Raw genomic sequence first — 17,812 nt, 5'->3', positions numbered from 1 at the left:
CCCTCCCCCACCGTCTATCCTCCCGAATATCGCCTCGGATTCACTTCTCCACATGTCCTACCTTCCAGAAAGTGGTCGCTTTTCTGTTCAGAGAGCTGTTGCTATTCTTTTCTTCGATCTCCTGTTGAGTTTGTAGGTGTTCAGAATGGTTTGATCCCTATCCAGCTGAATCCTGAGACCAGACGAAATCCAGGTCTCCTACTCCTCCACCATCTTGCTCCGCCCCCTCTTGTGTTAGTTGCTTTAGTTCTCTGTTGATGCATTACATTCAATCTTGTGCTGTTATGCTGATACAATTAAAGTATAGCTCTAAAAACACCCTGTTGTTTATGCTTTCTAAGGGCATTTAACACAGTCTTGATTTTGCTGCTTCTTTCTGACAGCATCTGTCTCTTTTTCTCTCTCTGACTGCCTCCCACCGTCCCTCCCCCTCCCCCTACCTACTTCACCTATACTCTTTTATTGAACTAATCCTTATAGCTCCAACCTCTTCCCAGGCTAAGAGGAATTAGAAGATTCTTCTTTTTTTTTTAGATACTCTGGATCATCATCCTGGATTCCCTTCTTTATCTTCTTAAATTCATCAGGAAAATTAATATTTAATCCTAAAGTATTGCATTGGTATTTTCTGTTATGTTGACCATTATCTGCCCATAAAAAGAGACTACAACTTTGAATAGGTTCAGTGAATTCTTCAGTTCATTGAATATGCTTTACCATAAAGCCTTAGGGTGGGTACCCCATGGGGAGAGGTATGAAAAGACAAAAGCAAATAAACATTTCTTGCCATTTTCAGCTCATCATCTGGAAAGGAAGACTTTGTTTCCCCATGTTCTATATTAGAAGTAATTTCCTTATTAATTCAAACTTCTCTATTAAACAATTAGATGCAATTAATGCTTGCAATGATCTGGCAATACTGGATAATGAAGTGTTTAACTCAACATAACTTTCCACATTGTTGTACTTTACCCTGAAAGTGTTAAACGTTTTTAAAGTGTTCAACTATTTCGGATAGATATTTTCCAAAAACATACTACAAATATTTCTACTTTTAAAAATGAACATATTATATATAATGTGACCTTTCTTTCCTCACTAAAAATTGGGAGAGGCTATGTAAGACCCTCTCCAAAGCCCTTCTGCTTTTGACTTCACACAGTTAAGTGATGACTATTCCATCCATCATTTTGCCACACTCTCTGGCCTGCTGAGAGTGTAGTACTGCTTGCTCCAACAATAAATGGTCCCACATAATTCTGCTTTAAAAAAAAATTACTAATGTAAGGACAATGCAAAGAAAGTTCAGGAAATGCAAGGATGGAAGAAAATCTTAACATCCAACATCCTCACATTTCCTTTGTTCAATGTTTCTTTTTTTTTTTTTTTCTTTTTTTTTTTTTTTTTTTTTTTTTTTAAATTTATTCATTTGAGACACAGAGATACAGAGAGAGAGAGAGTGCATGAACAGGGGGAGAGGCAGAGGGAGAGGGAGAAGCAGGCTTCCCGCTGAGCCAGGAGCCGGATGTGGGGCTCGATCCCAGGACCCCGGGATCATGACCTGAGCCGAAGGCAGACGCTTAACCGACTGAGCCACCCAGGCGGCCCTCTTTTTGCATATTAGACCTTCTTCTGCACTTTCTTTGCTTATGTTCATTTTTTACTTTCCTTGAATATAATTTTCTCTGTTTTCTTCCTTCCTTCCTTTTTCCCTCCCTCCCTCCCCCCACCTTTTCCCCCAAAGATATCCTTATTTGCCCTCATTATTTCTAGATTATTAGGGCATGGAATGCCCAGTTGATAGTCATGATGGCTCATCTTATGAGTCAACCTGACTGGGTTAAGGGATGCCCAGAGAGCTGACAAAACACTGTGTCTGGTGTGTCTGTGAAGACATCAACATTGGAATCTGTAGAGTGAGTAAATGAGGTCACCCTCTGCGATGTGGGTAGGTATCCTCCAGTCCACTGAGGGCCTGAATAGAACAAGGTCACAGAGGAGGGACCAGTTAACTCTTTGCTTGAGCTAAAACACCTGTTTTCTATCTTTGGATGTCTGTGCTTCTAGTCCTCAGAACTTCAGATGTGGACTGAGTGACACCACTGGTTTTCCTGGTGCTCCAGCTTGCAGAAATCAGCTCATGGGGTATCTCAGTTTCCACAGTTATGTGAGCTGATTCTTACACCAAATCTCCATCTGTCCATCTGTCCGTTCATCCATCCATCCATCTGTGTATATCTTATTGGTTCCATTTCTCTGAAGAACCTTCACTAATACAATAGTTAAATTCCTTCTGTACTTTTATTGATATCATTTTACTTTTTTCTAATTTCTAATGTTAGTCTTGAAAAATCTACTGTTTGGTCCTGTTATCCTTCTTTATAGCTGTTTTTAAATTTTGTTTTTTAGCATTTTCACTTTGTGTTTGGTGTTCTGTAACTTGGCACAATTTGGGACTATATTTCCATTTGTTCATTTATTCTCAACTATTATTTCCTTGGATATTGCTTCTACCCCATTCTGTTTTCTCCTCCATTGCTGATTTAAGATCGGTTCAGCTCAGAGTCCTTTCCTCCTTACCTCTCATACACATTTTTCATCTTTTTCTCTGCTGCATTCTGTTACTTCCTTAGCAAAGCTTCATTATCTCCTCTGCCACCTTACCTAGTCTACTGTTTAAACTCTACTGTTTAAGCTCCATTGAGATTCTCACTGAATTTTTTTTGTTTATTCTTTGGATCCTATGATAAATTTGATTGTCTTCTATTAATTTTACCTCAAAAACCATCTTATTTATTCACATTAAGCATATTTTTAAATAGTTGGGATTGTGTAATTCTGATACAATCTCTACATCATTGTCAGTGTTGTGCATTTGTAATCTTTCTTCCTATTGATGCTTTCTCTTAATGAATGGACATTTCCAGTTTTAAGCTCATGTTCTATAAAAACATTTCTCAATTCTTTGAGACCTACATTTTTTTCTAAATCAGTTTTACTGAGATATACTTTACATCCCCAAAATGTATTCAATTTGGGGTTTTGAGATTTATACAATCCAAGAAACAATCATCACCATCAAGATAGTATCCATCACCCCTCAAAGATTGCTGTGTCCTTTTGCAGGCCATCCCATCCTCTGTCCTTGGCTCCAGAAACTGTGGGGCTGAGTCCATGTTTATTTAATTTTTTCCCCTTTTTTTCAAACTGAATAGTTTCTACTATTATATCAACTATGCTGATTCTTTTTCTGTCACTTCAGATTTACTAGATGGACTCAATAGTATATTTTTTTACTTTTTATACTCAATAGTATAATTGTTAATTTCAGCTCCAGTATTTCTATATATTTATTTTCAATTCTTTCTTATTTCTTTTTTGGGATTCTCTGTTTGTTGAGTCATTATTACATATTTTCCTATAATTCTTTAAACATACTTTTCATTCATTATTTGAATATATTTATAATATCTACTTTTATTTTTACTTCAAGTGTGATACACCATGTCACATTAGTGTTAGGTGTACGATATAATGATTCAATAATTCTACACATTTTTCAGTACTCAACAACGTTATCTGTGCCCTCATTCACCTCCCACTGGTAACCACGAGTTTCTCTGTATTTAAGAATTTGTTTTTTTGTCTTTTTTTTTTTCTTTGTATGTCCATTTGTTTTGTTTCTCAAATTTCACATATGAGTTCAATCATACAGTATTTGTCTTACTCTGACTTATTTGACTTAGCATTATAACCTGTAGGTCCATCCATGTTGTTGGAAATGGCTAAATTTCATTCTTTTTTATGGCTAAATAATATTCTGGGGTGTGTGTGTGTGTACGTGTGTGACTTCTTTATTCAGCTATCAACAAACACTTGATTTACTTTTATATCTTAGTTATTGTAAATAATGTGATAAACATAGGAGTGCATATATCTTTTCAGATTCATCTTTTTATTTTCTTTGGGCAAATACCCAGGAATGGAATTACTGGATCATATAGTAATTCTATTTTTAATTTTTTGAGGAAACTCCATAGTCTTTTCTAAAGAGATTGTACCAATTTGCATTTTCACTGACAGTGCACAAGGGTTCCTTTTTCTCTACATTCTCACCAAAGCTTTTTATTTTTTATTTTTGCCATTCTGATGGGTGTAAAATGATATCTCATGGTAGTTGTGGTTTGCATTTCTTTGAGTAGTGGTGATGAGCATCTTTTCGGGTGCCTGTTGGCCATCTATAATTCTTCTTTGGAAAAATGTCTGTTTAGGTCCTCAGTCCATTTGTTAATTGGATTATTAGGGGTTTTTTTTGGTATTGTATAAGTTATTTATATGTCTTGGGTATTAATCCCTTATTGGATATATCATTTGTAAATATCTTCTCCCATTTAGTGGGTTGTCTTTTTGTTTTGCTAGTAGTTTCCTTCACTGTGCAAAAATTTTATTTTTCTGTAGTCCCAATAGTTTAATTTTGCTTTTGTTTCCCTTGCCAGAGGAAACATCTAGAAAAATGTTCTACAGCCAGTGTCAAAGAAATTACTGCATATGTTTTCTTTAGGAGTTGTATGGTTTCAGATCTTACATTTAGGTCTTTAATCCATTTTGAGTTTATTTTTACATATGGTGTACGAAAATGGTCCAGTTTCATTTTTTGCATGTTACTGTTCAGTTTTTCCAGCACCATTTGTTGAAGAGATGGTCTTTTTCCCATTGAGTATTCTTTCCTTTTTTTTTTTTTTTTTTTTTTTTTTTTTTTTTAAAGATTTTTATTTATTCATTTGAGACACAGAGATACAGAGAGAGAGAGAGAGAGAGCATGAGCAGTGGGAGAGGCAGAAGGAGAGGAAGAAGCAGACTCCCCGCCGAGTCAGGAGCCCGATGTGGGACTCGATCCCAGGACCCTGGGATCATGACCTGAGCCGAAGGCAGACGCTTAACCATCTGAGCCACCCAGGCGCCCCTATTCTTTCCTTTTTAATCAAAGATTAATTGACCACATAAGCATGGGTTTATTTCTGGACTCTCTATTCTGTTCTATTGAGCTATGTGTCTATTTTTTTGTGCCATACTGTTTTGATTGCTACGGCTTCAAGTGTATTTTGAAATCTGGGATTGTGATACCTCCAACCTTGTTCTTTTTCAAGATTGCTTTGGCTTTTGGGGTGTTTTGTGGTTCCATACAAATTTAAGTATTACTTGTTCTGGTTCTATGAAAAATGTTGGTATTTTAATAGGGATTACATTAAATCTGTAGATGGCTCTCAGTAGTATGGACATTTTAACAATATTGTTTCTTCCAGTCCATGAGTGTGGGCTGTCTTTCCATTTCTTTGTGTCATCCTCAATTTCCTTCACCAATGTTTTATAGTTTTCAGAGTGTAGGTCTTTTACTTCTTTGGTTAAGTTTATTCTGTTTTTGAATAGAGTGTTCAGAATACACATCTGTTAAGTCTATCTGGTCCAGTGTGTCATTCGAAGCCACTGTTTTCTTGTTGATTTTCTGTTTGGTTGATATATCCATTGATGCAAGCCAGGTGTTAAAATGCCCTACTATTGTATTACTGTCAGTTTCTTCCTTTATGTTTGTTAATAGTTGCTTTATGTATTTATGTGGTCCCATGTTGTGTGCCTAAATGTTTACAATTATTATATCCTCTTGTTGGATTATTCCTTTTATCATTATATAGTGTTTTCTGTCTCTTGTTACAATCTTTTTTTAAAGTCTATTTTGTCATATATAATAATTGCTATTCCAGCTTTCTTTTTGCTTCCATTTTCATAGTGTTTTCCCATCCCTTCATTTTTCATCTGCATGTGTCTTTAGATCTGAAGTCAGTCTCTTGTAGGCAGCATACAGTGGATGTTGCTTTTTTATCTATTTGGTCACCTTCCTTATTTTGATTGGAGCATTTAATCTGTTTACATTCTAACTAATTACTGATATGTATGTATTTATTGCCTTTTTGTTACTTGTATTCTGGTTGTTTTGTAGTTTTTCTCTCTTCCTTTCTTTTCTTGCTCTCTTCCCTTTTGGTTTGATAGCTTTCTTTAGAGAGAGGCTTGAATTCTTTTCTCTTTATTTTTTGTATATCTATTACAGGTTTTTGATTTGTGGTTACCATTAGGTTCATAGATAACATCTTATGCATTTAACAGTCTATATTAAGTTGATGTTTGCTTACGTTTGAACCCATTCTAAAAGCACTAAATTTTTACTCCCCTCACCCACGTTTTATGTATATGATGTCATACTTTGCATCCTTTTGTGAATTCCTTGCCTGATTTTTATAGATATAACTGATTTTACTGCTTTTGTGTTTTAACCTATGTACTGATTTTATAAGTAATATACTTTTATTATGTTTGTATTTAATTGTGAAATTCTTTTGTTTCCTAATGTACTTACTCCTATTATGACCTTTTCTTTCCATTCCAGAATTCCCTTTAATGTTTCTTATAAGTCTGGTTTAGCAGTCCTGAACTCCTTTAGTTTTGTTTGTCTAGGAAACTCTTTCTCCTCCAATTCTGAATGATAGCCTTGCTGGATAGAATGTTCTTGGCTGCAGTTTTTTATTATTATTTTTTTTCCCTTTCAGTGCTTCAGAATATCCTGCTACTCTCTTCTGGCCTGCACAGTTTCTGCTAAAAAATCAGCTGATGGCCTTATGGGGTTTACCTTGCGTGTAACTGTTTTCTCCTGCTGCTTTTAAAGTTCTCTTTATCACAACTCTTTGTCATTTTAATCATTGTGTCTTGGTGTGGACCTCCTGGGTTTTTATTTTGTTGGAGGATCTCTTTGCCTCCTGGATCTGGATGTCTCTTTCTTTTCCCAGGTTATGGAAGTTTTCAGCTATTATTTATTCAATTAAATTTTCTGCCCCATTTTCTCTCTTCTTTCTGGGATCCCTATAATATGAATGTCATGCTTGATGATGTTGCTGGTTTCCTTCACCTGTTCTCATTTTTTATTATTATTTTTTTCTTTTTGTCATTCAACCTGATTGCTTTCCATTATTCTGTCTTCCAGTTTGCTGATCCATTCTTCTGCTTCCTCTAATCTGCTATTTATTTACTCTAGTGCATTTTTAATTTCAGTTATGGAGTTCTTCATCTCTCATTGGTTCTTTTTTATATTTTCTAACTCTTTGTTGAGGGTCTGACTGAGATCCTCCACTCTTCTCAAGTCCAGTAAGTATCTTTATGACCATTACTTTGAATTCTTTATCATGCATGTTGCTTATCTCCATTTCATTTAGCTCTTTGGCTGTGGTTTTTTCTTGTTCTTTCATTTGGTACATATTCCTCTTTCTCCCCATTTTGTCTACCTCTGTGTTTTGTTCCTGTGTATTAAGAAAATCAGTTATGTCTCTAGATCTTGAAAGAAGTGGCCTTACGAGGAAGAGATCCTGTGGTGCCCAGTGAGGCAGTGTGCCCTGTTCACCAGAACCAGGGACTTCAGGAGTGTCTCCTATATGTTTGTGTGAACCCTAGTGTTGTGGCTGAACTGCACTTCCTTTAGTCCACTTGGCTTCAATAGTTCCCTTGTCCTGTTGTGAGCAGGGTTTGATCCCTATGCTGTGAAGGGGCTTGTAGTTAGGGGGTATCAGCAGGTAGTGAGTGTTCACACTGGTTCTCACAGGTGTCAGGGTTGGGGCTGGGGGAGAGAGAAATGGTGCCCGTCAACTCTTTAGTTCTTAGAGAAGTCTAAAGATCACCCCTGGCCTCCAGCGCAGGTTCTGAGATTAGTAAATAAATCTCCTTCTTGTATGTCCTAGGTATTTTTTAAACTGCTGCTTCTATGCTGTGTCTGGGTAGGGTTGTTTGTTATACTGTCTCTTTAAGTGTGGGGACTCAGTTTCCTTTCTCTCTCCAGCTCTTCCAGAGATAAGCCCAGTGATTTTTTAAAGTACTTAAGCATTAAGCACCCTGGTTGTAAAAACTTGCAAAGGCATTAAGCCCCCCGATTTTCAGAACCAAAAGTTATCAGGGTTTGTTTTCTCCCGTGTCTGAGGTGCCTAGTGTGGGGTCTGCTCCTCTCCCTTCTCCTGTGCTTGTGGTGTCCTTCCATTTGTGGTTAGTCTCACCAGGAATTTGGTTTTGGACTGGGTCTCCACCCCTCCTATCCTTTTTGATGTGGCCTCCTCTTTGTGATTGACTGGAAAGTTTATTGTGCCAGTCTCTGGGAAATTTTCTGTGTTGGTTGCACTGATATGGCTGTTATCTAGGTGTGTGTGTGGGCAGTGAGGTAGCTTAGGATCCTCCTACTCTGCCTTTTTTTCCTGAAGTCTCCTATAATAGCTGTTTTGATTCATTGACTGCTAAATCCAATATCTGGACCCCTTTAGAATCAGTTCATATTGAATTTTTCTCTCGATCATACAGCATAGTTCCTGTCTTTGGCTGTCTTCTAAATTTTTGTTGTTGAGAACTGGTCATTTCTGATAATATAGCACCTTGAGTTTTTATATTTTTTCCTTGACTTTATTATTATTATTTTTTATTGGCTTGGACTTAAAGTATGTGTCTTTCTGAGGTGTGTGCCATTGCTGATGTTTGTGCTCTGTTCTTAATCTTATTTTTTAGTCTAGCTTTCCAGGGCTTGAACCTGTGACTTTATAGCTTATTTTTTTTGGCAGGGATTGTGGTTAATTGTGTGGAGCCTGTGAGTTTCCAGTCCCTGCAGATGGATGCGGAGGCACTGGGAAGGGCAAGAAGTGCACTACAAGTTCTTAACCCTCTCCTTCTTTGCCTTTCCACTAGTCCCCACCAGCACTCCCTGCACATGCAAAGTGTTTCCTGATAGCCAGGAGTGTGTAGAGGGCTTTTATGGCTCTCCATTTCCAGGCTCTCTCTGTTACATTTCTCACTTCACTTCACTCCTGCAATGTGACTGGACCTCAGGCCAGCAGAGAGGCAAGTGTTTCCCATTCATCTCTCAAAGAGTTTAATAATCTTGCTGATGTTACCCCCGTGGGATTTTGCTCACCACCTCAAGTCATGTTGGCCCCTCTGTAGTGAAGTTGCTTGTTTTAGTTGGCAGCTCCACTCCATCAGATGCCATCTTCATTGAGTGAGTTTGCTAGGTGAGATGCTCACAGACCTCTACCTTTCTTACCCAAATTCTGCCATCAGGTCATGAATAAACACTTCTCTGTTCATTGTTTGCCCTTTTTTTTTTTTTTTTTTTGGTTTCCAGAGCCTGGAATGTGTTGTTGTTTTTATTGTAAATGTGATAAACTGTGTGCATGTGTGATAAACTGTGTACATTGTAAATGTGATAAACTGTGTGCATGGGCACACATGCATGTAGGCTACTATTCAGCCTGTTCATGCAGACATAACTGGAAGCCCTGCCTTTTAAAGATGTAAACATGAGAGGAATGCTGTAGGGATCTGTGTATATTAGAGTAACCACCACCATTTCTTCTGCTCCTCATTCCTTTGTTTCTAAGCACATTTCCAGCTCCCGTAATTTTGTTTTCTGATGAACTTCATTTAACCTTTATTTCAGTGCAGATATACAGGCAATTAATTACTCATCTTTTTTTTTTTTTTTTGGCTGAAAGTATTGTTATTTGGCTTTTATTTTGAAAGACGGTTCATTGGATAAAGAGCTCTAGATTGACAGTTTCTTTTTTCTTTCAGTGGATGAGTGTTTCACCCTTGAATGCTGGCTATGGTATTTGATGAATCATCTGCCACTCTTGTCTTTGTCTTCTCTGATGTGCAATTCGCTCACCGTCCCTAGCCCCCTCTTAGATGTTTATTACATTTTCCTCTTTATCCTTGGTGTTTAGCAAAATGATCAAGATTGCCTTGGAATGCTTTTCTTATGTTTATTCTGCTTGGAATTTGCTGAATTTATTGAATCTTTGGATTTATAATTTATATAAATTTGAAAAAAGTTGGCATTATTCTTAAAATATTTTTGTTTCTTCTCCCCTGATTATATGTATATTGGACTACATACTATTGCCCACAAAGATACTAATGATCTGTTGTACTATTTTTTTTAAACTTTTTTTTCTTTCTGTGCTTTATTTTGAATAGTTTTTATGGCTATGTCCTCAAGTTTACCAGTCTTTTCTTCTGGAATGTCTGATCTGTTCATCCCAGGCAGCATGTTTTTAGTTACTGGTATTATAATTTTCATATCTAGAAACCCTATTCAGTTCTTTTTTATATCTTTTGTCTCCTCACCACACTCATATTTTTCTCCACCTCCTCAAACATATGGAGCCTATTTCTAATTAGTAGGTTTTATTTTCTGCTAGATCTATCATCACTGTCATTTATGGGTCTCTTTCTATAGATCGACTTTACTAGTGTTCATGAGTTATATTATTCTTCAGCTTTGCATGCCTCATAAATTTTGATTGGATGCCAGACCTGGAAAATTTTATGTTGTTTGTTACTGGATTTTGTTTCATTAATACACTGTAAGATTTTGTTCTAGCATGCCCTTAGTTATTGGAATCTTTCAAGACTTCCTGTTAAGCTTTTTTAGGGTGGGTCCAGATAAGCTTTAAGTCTAGCGTAAATTTATTCCTATAGTGAGGAAAATCCTTCTGAAGATTCTGCCCTACATATTACAAATCTTTTCCACCATGGGTGGAGCCATGTGTGAGCTCGAGGAACTGTCAGCATAATCCTTCTTATGGTTCTTTCTCCTCTGTAGATATTTTCTACTTAAATGTGCACATTATTGGATGCCTGGGTGGCTCAGTCGGTTGGGCATCTGCCTTCTGCTTGGGTCATGATCCCCGGGTCCTGGGATCGAGCCCCGCGTCAGGCTCCCTGCTCCGTGGGAAGCCTGCTTCTCCCTCTCCCTCTCCCCCTGCTTGTGTTCCCTCTTTCACTGTGTCTCTCTCTCTGTCAAATAAATAAAAATTAAAAGAAAAAAGAAAAAAAAAGTGCACATTAGAACTTAGCCACAGACTCAGGAACCCCTCCACATGTATCCAGAGTTGTCGCTGAAGACAGCTGTCTGCTCTTCTGTGCTTTGCTCTGCAAATTCTCCCTCTGATTCTGTGTTTTCCCAGTCTTTACTATAACCTGGAAATTGCCTCCGAAACTGTAAACTGGTGTAAACATACTTGTTTATTTTCCATCCCTTGGAAATTATGGTTCTGCTCTATCTTTTCTCAATATCTGCAATATTCTGTGCAGTTTCCTACTTGACAGTGGCTTATAGGTAAATACAACCTCTGTTACTTTATCTCGGCTGAATGTGGAAGTCCCATTGACTAATACCTTAATGTCAAGCAACCTCCTATTCTTAAAAGAAGTCCTTTTTTTTTTTTTTTAGATTTTCCTTTTTATATTTTGTTGTAGTCTATCTACTTACATTTGTGAAAGATTTTTACTTCTATAAAACTGAGGGACACTACTCTAAGGTTTTTTGTTTTTGTTTTTGTTTTTTGTTTTTTTTTTTTAGTTTCTTTCTCTCTCTAATGTTTTTGTTTTTGATATCAGAGCCCTGGCAGACTCATAACGCAAGTTGGGAAGTGTTCCTTTTTTTTTTTTTTTTATTTTGTGAAAAAAATGTATGTAAGAATTATATTTATTCTCTAATGTTCAATACAATTCAGCAATAAAGGTATCATATACCAATGTTTTCTTCCTGGGAAAAGTTTTTATAGTAATTCAGTTTCTTCCATAGATTTCTTTTACTTTGTGCCAATTTGGCTAGGTTGTACATTTTAAGTAATTTATCCATTTCATCTGAGATGTTGAATTTGTTGCCATAAACTTGTAATAATAAATTCTCTTGCAATACTTTCAACTTCTGTATGATTTATAGTGAGAACTTATCCTTTTTTTTCCTGATATTTCAGTTTTCTTCCTCAGTTTAGTCCACTACATATCATTTTTGTTGATTATTTCCCATACCAGATATTGACATTGTTTCTTTTCTCTTTTATTCGTCTTCTGTTTCATTGATTTCTGCTCATTGTATTTTTCCTTATTTCTTTGTATTTAATTTTCTAATCTGACGCAGTAGCTTAGGGAAAGTCTTAGATCAATATCCTATTTTCTAATAAAATAATTTAAAACTATAAATTTCCCTCTAACCACTACCCTAGTTGTTTCAAAGAAATATTAATGTAAATGTTAATTTTTTTAAATTATCAGTTAGTGTAAAATATTTTCCAATTTCTTTTGTAATTCTTCCTTTGACCATTGATGATTTAGGAATATATTGTTTAATTTCCAAAAGTTTGAGGTTTTCCAACATATCTTATTGGTATTGATTTTTATTTTAATTCTGTTAACACCTGAGAACACACTTCATATGATTTTAGTTTGTTAAAATGTACTGAGACTTATTTTGTAGCCCATCAAATGGGTCTATCTTCATGAGTGTGCCCTGTGCACCTGAAAATGATGTTTATTCTTCAATTTTTAGGTGTAGGATTTTATAGATGGCATTTAAGGTAGTTAATTGTGCTTTTCATATGTTCTCTGTCTTTACTGATTTACCTAATTTTACCATAAATTGCTGAGAGGATGTTAAAGTCTCCAATTTTAATTATGGGATCCTGTATGTCTCTTCCATTGGTTTATTCTTTACACAATTTGAAGCTCTTCTTTTGTGCAGACACACTTATGGTTGTTATGTCTTCATGATGAATTGACAACTTTATCATCATGCATTGTTCTGTTTATATTTGGTAATACTATAATCTCTGTTATAGTCTACCTTATCAAATATTAACAAAGCCACTTAGCCTCATTATTCTTACTGTTTGTGTAGTATATCTTTTTTATTGGTTTACTTTCAACCACTATGTGTCTTTATGTTTAAAGTGCATTTTTTTAAAGATTTTATTTTATTTATTTGACAGAGAGAGACACATTGAGAGAGGGAACACAAGCAGGGGGAGTGGGAGAGGGAGAAGCAGGCTTCCTGCCAAGCAGGGAGCCTGATGCAGGGCTCAATCCCAAGACCCTGGGATCATGACCTGAGCCGAAGGCAGACGCTTAATGACTGAGCCACCCAGGAGCCCTCTTTTATTATTTTTTTTGTAATTTTTTTCCTCTTCTTTAGATTGCACAGTTGTATATATTGCCCTCCAAATTCATTGACTTTCATTATCTCTATTCACTCCTAGATGCATTCGGTAATATAAAAAAAAAAAATCAGGTATTATATATTTTCAGTTGTCTGTGTGCATCTGTGTGTATATATACATGCAAGCATACTTATAGATTATTCTATCCTTGAGCTTTACTACTGTTTTATTCATATAAGTATGTGCTATTTCCCTTTGCCCCACTAACCATGATTATAATAGCTGTTCAAAAGTCCTTGCCTGACAATTCTGACATGCAGGTTATCACAGAGTGGATTGTGCTTTTCTCTGGAAATATTTCGAAAATATTTTCCTGCCTCTCTGTATTTTGAGGAGTTGTGGGTTCCTCGGCATTGCAAATGTTAGGTTGTGGAGATTTGGATTCTGTGATATTCTTTCCAAAAATATGGAAAATTTGCCTCAACACACCATGAAATAGGCTCTATTCGAATTATAAATTCTGTCTCGCATGCAGCAGGTGGCTGTTCAGGTCTCTGCACTTTTCAGTCTGCCCTGCACACTGGGGTTCACAATGTGCTGGAGACGTAGCAGAGTTTATGCACAGAACTTGGATTTCCCCTTTATGGCTCTCTCCTTTCTGCAGCCCTGCGCTCAGGCTCCCCGCACTGGTTCCTTCAACAAGGACTATGACCACATCTCTAGAGGGTCTTTCACATCTCTGCAGCCTTCCTGTGCCAGTGGTCAGGGAATAGCTACAAAAATGGGAGGCCTCCCCCCCACCACAGCTGGTTGCTTCCCTCAAGTTTCAACTCTCCTAAACAATCTGCCTGCTTTTGTGCAGTCTCTAATTCACTCGGAAAGGCTTTTTTGTTTGTTTTTAATTTTGCCCAGAGTTTATAGTTGCTCTCTGCAGGCAGATTGTTTTGATGGGAACTCCCTCCATATCAGAAGCAGAATCCCCTGGCACCTGATTTTAAAGTGAATCTCTTCAGAAAAGGTTTGCTTCTACTAGCTACTTTATGGCTTATTACTTTGAGATTCACATAAAGCTGTATTTTCACTCTTTTTTTTTTTTTTTAAGGGGCAGATAATATATTAAGTGTGGATTCATGTGCAGGAATTTCCAGGGGTTATATATATATTTTTTTCTTTATCCAGAGATTGAGACAGAAACATATGCCTCTAGTTTACCCTGTGAGGTAGGGGAAAAGTCTTGCTCTTGGGATTGTCTACTTTCATGGAGGAGTTCCCCCCTCAGTGTCTTCATGTCTCCTCCTACTGTGGCCTCACATTTATCTTCTATTCATGGGTCATGCATGACATTTAAACCCAGACTTCAGGGTACCAGAAATCACCAGTTAGAGACACCCCGAGTCATTCAGGGCAAATCCTGGCTCTGGTATTTTTCCAGATTCATGTGTTATCCCAAAGGATTCATGTGTTTTGTTTCTGCCCTCTGAGGAAGTCACTTATTCTGCCTCCAGATCAGACGGGCATAACAAGAGATTTTGAAAAGTAGACTTTATCCAGTAAGTTTAGGTTGTAACAAAAGATGTTAGCTGGACTGTTAGCCATCCTTTTGCTGAATGCGACAGTCTTCACTCTCAGAATTTTCTTCTGGTTGAGTCTCTTTGTAGTGAGATACACCTCAGGAATACCTTGTAAACAACCTTCAGGAGTCCAGTTGGAAGACTGGAATGGGGGTTTCAGAAGACACTAGAGAAAAACAGTGATAATATAATGTTTTATGATGTTACTAGTTATATATAAGATACCTTGCATATTTAGTAAGTGCCAAACACTTTTTAAAGCCACTTTTTGTAATCTTCACCAAAATCCTCTATGTTACTTAATATTTCCACTTCACAGATAAGAAAGCTGAGGCATAGGTGAGTTAACTTTTCCAGCATCACACAGGTAGTTAGCTAGCCATCTTCCTAGTGAATGTCAGAGAGGGTTTCTGCTGGGCTTCCATGTGTGTTAGCTACCAAATTTCCTTAGGAGAGGAGTGACTTACCTGCTCCAGTAAATATTTCCATATTCTGGGAAACTGGAAGATGGACAAGGAGGAAGTTCACCCAAGGTTCCACATGCTGTAGCAAATTGTGATTTCCAAAGAAGACCACAACAATATTTCCCATTTCCACATGTTTTTGTTTTTTGTGGGTTGGTTGGTTTGTTTGACATTTGCTTGCCACTCCTCCACCAAGAGGTAAAAAATAATTTGCCTTATAGAAGTCTGTACATTGGGTATGTACTCTGAGCACCAGATGACTAAACCAGTCTTGAGAGGACTCTGGTCGTCACCCCCAGCTTTGCAGTTTTCCTTGCAGAGGTTCAACACACTGTGAAGATAAGCCACTGTTGCTGGTCCTTTTCTGAATTCCCAAACCACAGAATCCATGCACATAATAAAAAGGTGGTTCTTCATGCCACTAAAGTTGGAGTGTTTTATTATGTAACCGTAGTAACTCAAATACATCCCCAAAGAATGAGTGAAGCTCAAGTGTATACAATAAATTTCCAGAGCCTAGAAACCTCCTACATAGTTAGCATTGTATATGTGTGTTATCGCTTAGGTTAAATTTTATGACCAAGTTTGTTAACTTGTAATAGTGGCATGCACAATTTCAGATATTATTGTGAAGGAAAGAGTGGGGGAGATGGCCCCAGGTAAAATCCCATGAGACCAAGTACCTCAAAAATTCATGTGAAAATGATACAGGATTAAGTCTTATCTTTTGAGTATTCTACCTGTTAGGATATCAGATCAGAGTCTATAAATGAAGAATTCTCAATTAGCAAAGTATGTGAATTTTACTGCATATATTTTTGTGGTATGAATTATAGTTATTAGAAGGTTTTTCTTTCCTAAAATTCTTTAATGCTGTTTTTGCTGTGATCTGGATAGAGATATTGATATTTCATTGAAGGGCTATTACTGTATATTATATATGTATACAATGTACACATATGTATAGAGTCTATGAACATGTTAATATTTTATTACAGTGACATTTAAAAATTCTACTATAGCAAATATATTACTGATGTGGAACTTTTCTAAATTCAAGACTGCTGTAAATATTTTCAGACTCGGAATGATGATGCTGAACTATTAGATTCAATAAACAAATTCAGGTTTCAGTATAAAATAGGGAACTACAGATTACTGTCCTATTTTCTAATTATTCAGCAACATGCATTTTTATTGGTTTTCACTGCAAATAGGGGCTCACAAAATGTATTTATGACTTTGTTATATCCAAGAGGCAATTTAAGATTTTTTTCCACAGGCATTACATAAATGCAATCACTTATTTTTCAGAGAAGTGCCCATTTTGCAAATCAACAAAGCAGTTGGAGCAGGAGGGAATGTAAGCACTTGAGTGAGTGGTTGGGTTGTGCTTGCTGCATCACCGTAAGTTTAACAGTTGATTGAATCGTGTTCAGGTTAATAAGTTTGCTGTTTCCTGAACTTTCTGGGCTCTACAAGAAAATTCATAGCACTGTCACTTTATGCTTGAATCTAGAATGTTCCAGGGACTTAGTGAACCATAAAACATGGTTGCTTTAAGACAGCAAAGTATAGCAGGAAGGAGAAACTCTGTTTTTGCAGAACACGTGGCCACAGCTGATCTTCTTTGGTTCCCTTTACTCTTTTGTAGCACCTTGCCCATTTCTTTGGAACTTAAAATAGGAAGCCATTCTAAATCAGTTTCCACAAACAAAAATCCACTCAAAGTCAACTCTATTCATATAATAGAGGGGGGGAATATTAAGTATAAAAACTATGGAAGTTAATTAAAATTTTGAAACTTTCCCCAAGAATTTTGGTGAAGAATGTAACAGATGTGCCTTCATGACTACCCACTAACCACTGAGGGGAAAGCCTTGTGAAGAACACAGTTAAACTTTGGCCACCCCACTCTATTTAGAAGTGGGCCAGAAGGCAAGGGGAAGTAATTAAAGAACCCAGAATGCTCTTGAACACTTTTGGCATTTAAATATCTAAGCCAAATATGCTGGGAAATGTTGTTAGGCACTGAGAAACTTCTTTGCATTAATTAGAAGGTAGTGTTTGGTGCTAATACAAATGAAAGCCATCAATATCCAGTTCTGCCTGAACAAAGAGGGACTACCTACCTTAAGGTACATTTACCTTAATTGCAAATCTCAGAGCCTTGAAGTCATAGTTTCCCACTGAAATTATATGGGCTTTTATCAGAAATGAGGTCAGCATATTCATGACATTCATTGTGATTGTCTTTTCTTACACTGACTTTCAGCCACTTTAATATAGAAATCACATTCAGCACTATATGTGTTTTCTTTCTCTTAGATTGAACTTTGATCAAATTTGTTATAATACCTGTAATGGCTCCCAGAGATTAAATTAAAACGCCATGAAATTTATACTAATGCAGCTAATAAAATAATGATCCATTCTTTGAACAGAACCAGTTACTTCAGATCCAGATAACAGCGTGATGTGCTGTGGAGGAAGTTTTATCCCTAGCTACCATGATAAGAAGCTGAGATTTGCAGGGATGTTATTGGACCCAAATGACAAAGTGATTCTTAGAGTATTTGTTTTGTTTGTTTTTTCTTTAATCCTTACTTAAATGTGATTTCCAACATTCTCCATTAATCAGAACTACAGTCACAGAACTGGAAGGTCTGAGTAGCATCCAGATCAATTCCCTTGCAAGTTGTTTGGGGTAACTGAGACTCAGGGAAGAATGAACTTTCCCAGGTAACCACCAAGTCAC

Source organism: Neomonachus schauinslandi, chromosome 2 (genome assembly GCF_002201575.2).
Source record: "Neomonachus schauinslandi chromosome 2, ASM220157v2, whole genome shotgun sequence".
Lineage (NCBI taxonomy): Eukaryota > Metazoa > Chordata > Mammalia > Carnivora > Phocidae > Neomonachus > Neomonachus schauinslandi.
This window is presented reverse-complemented; position numbering follows the sequence as displayed.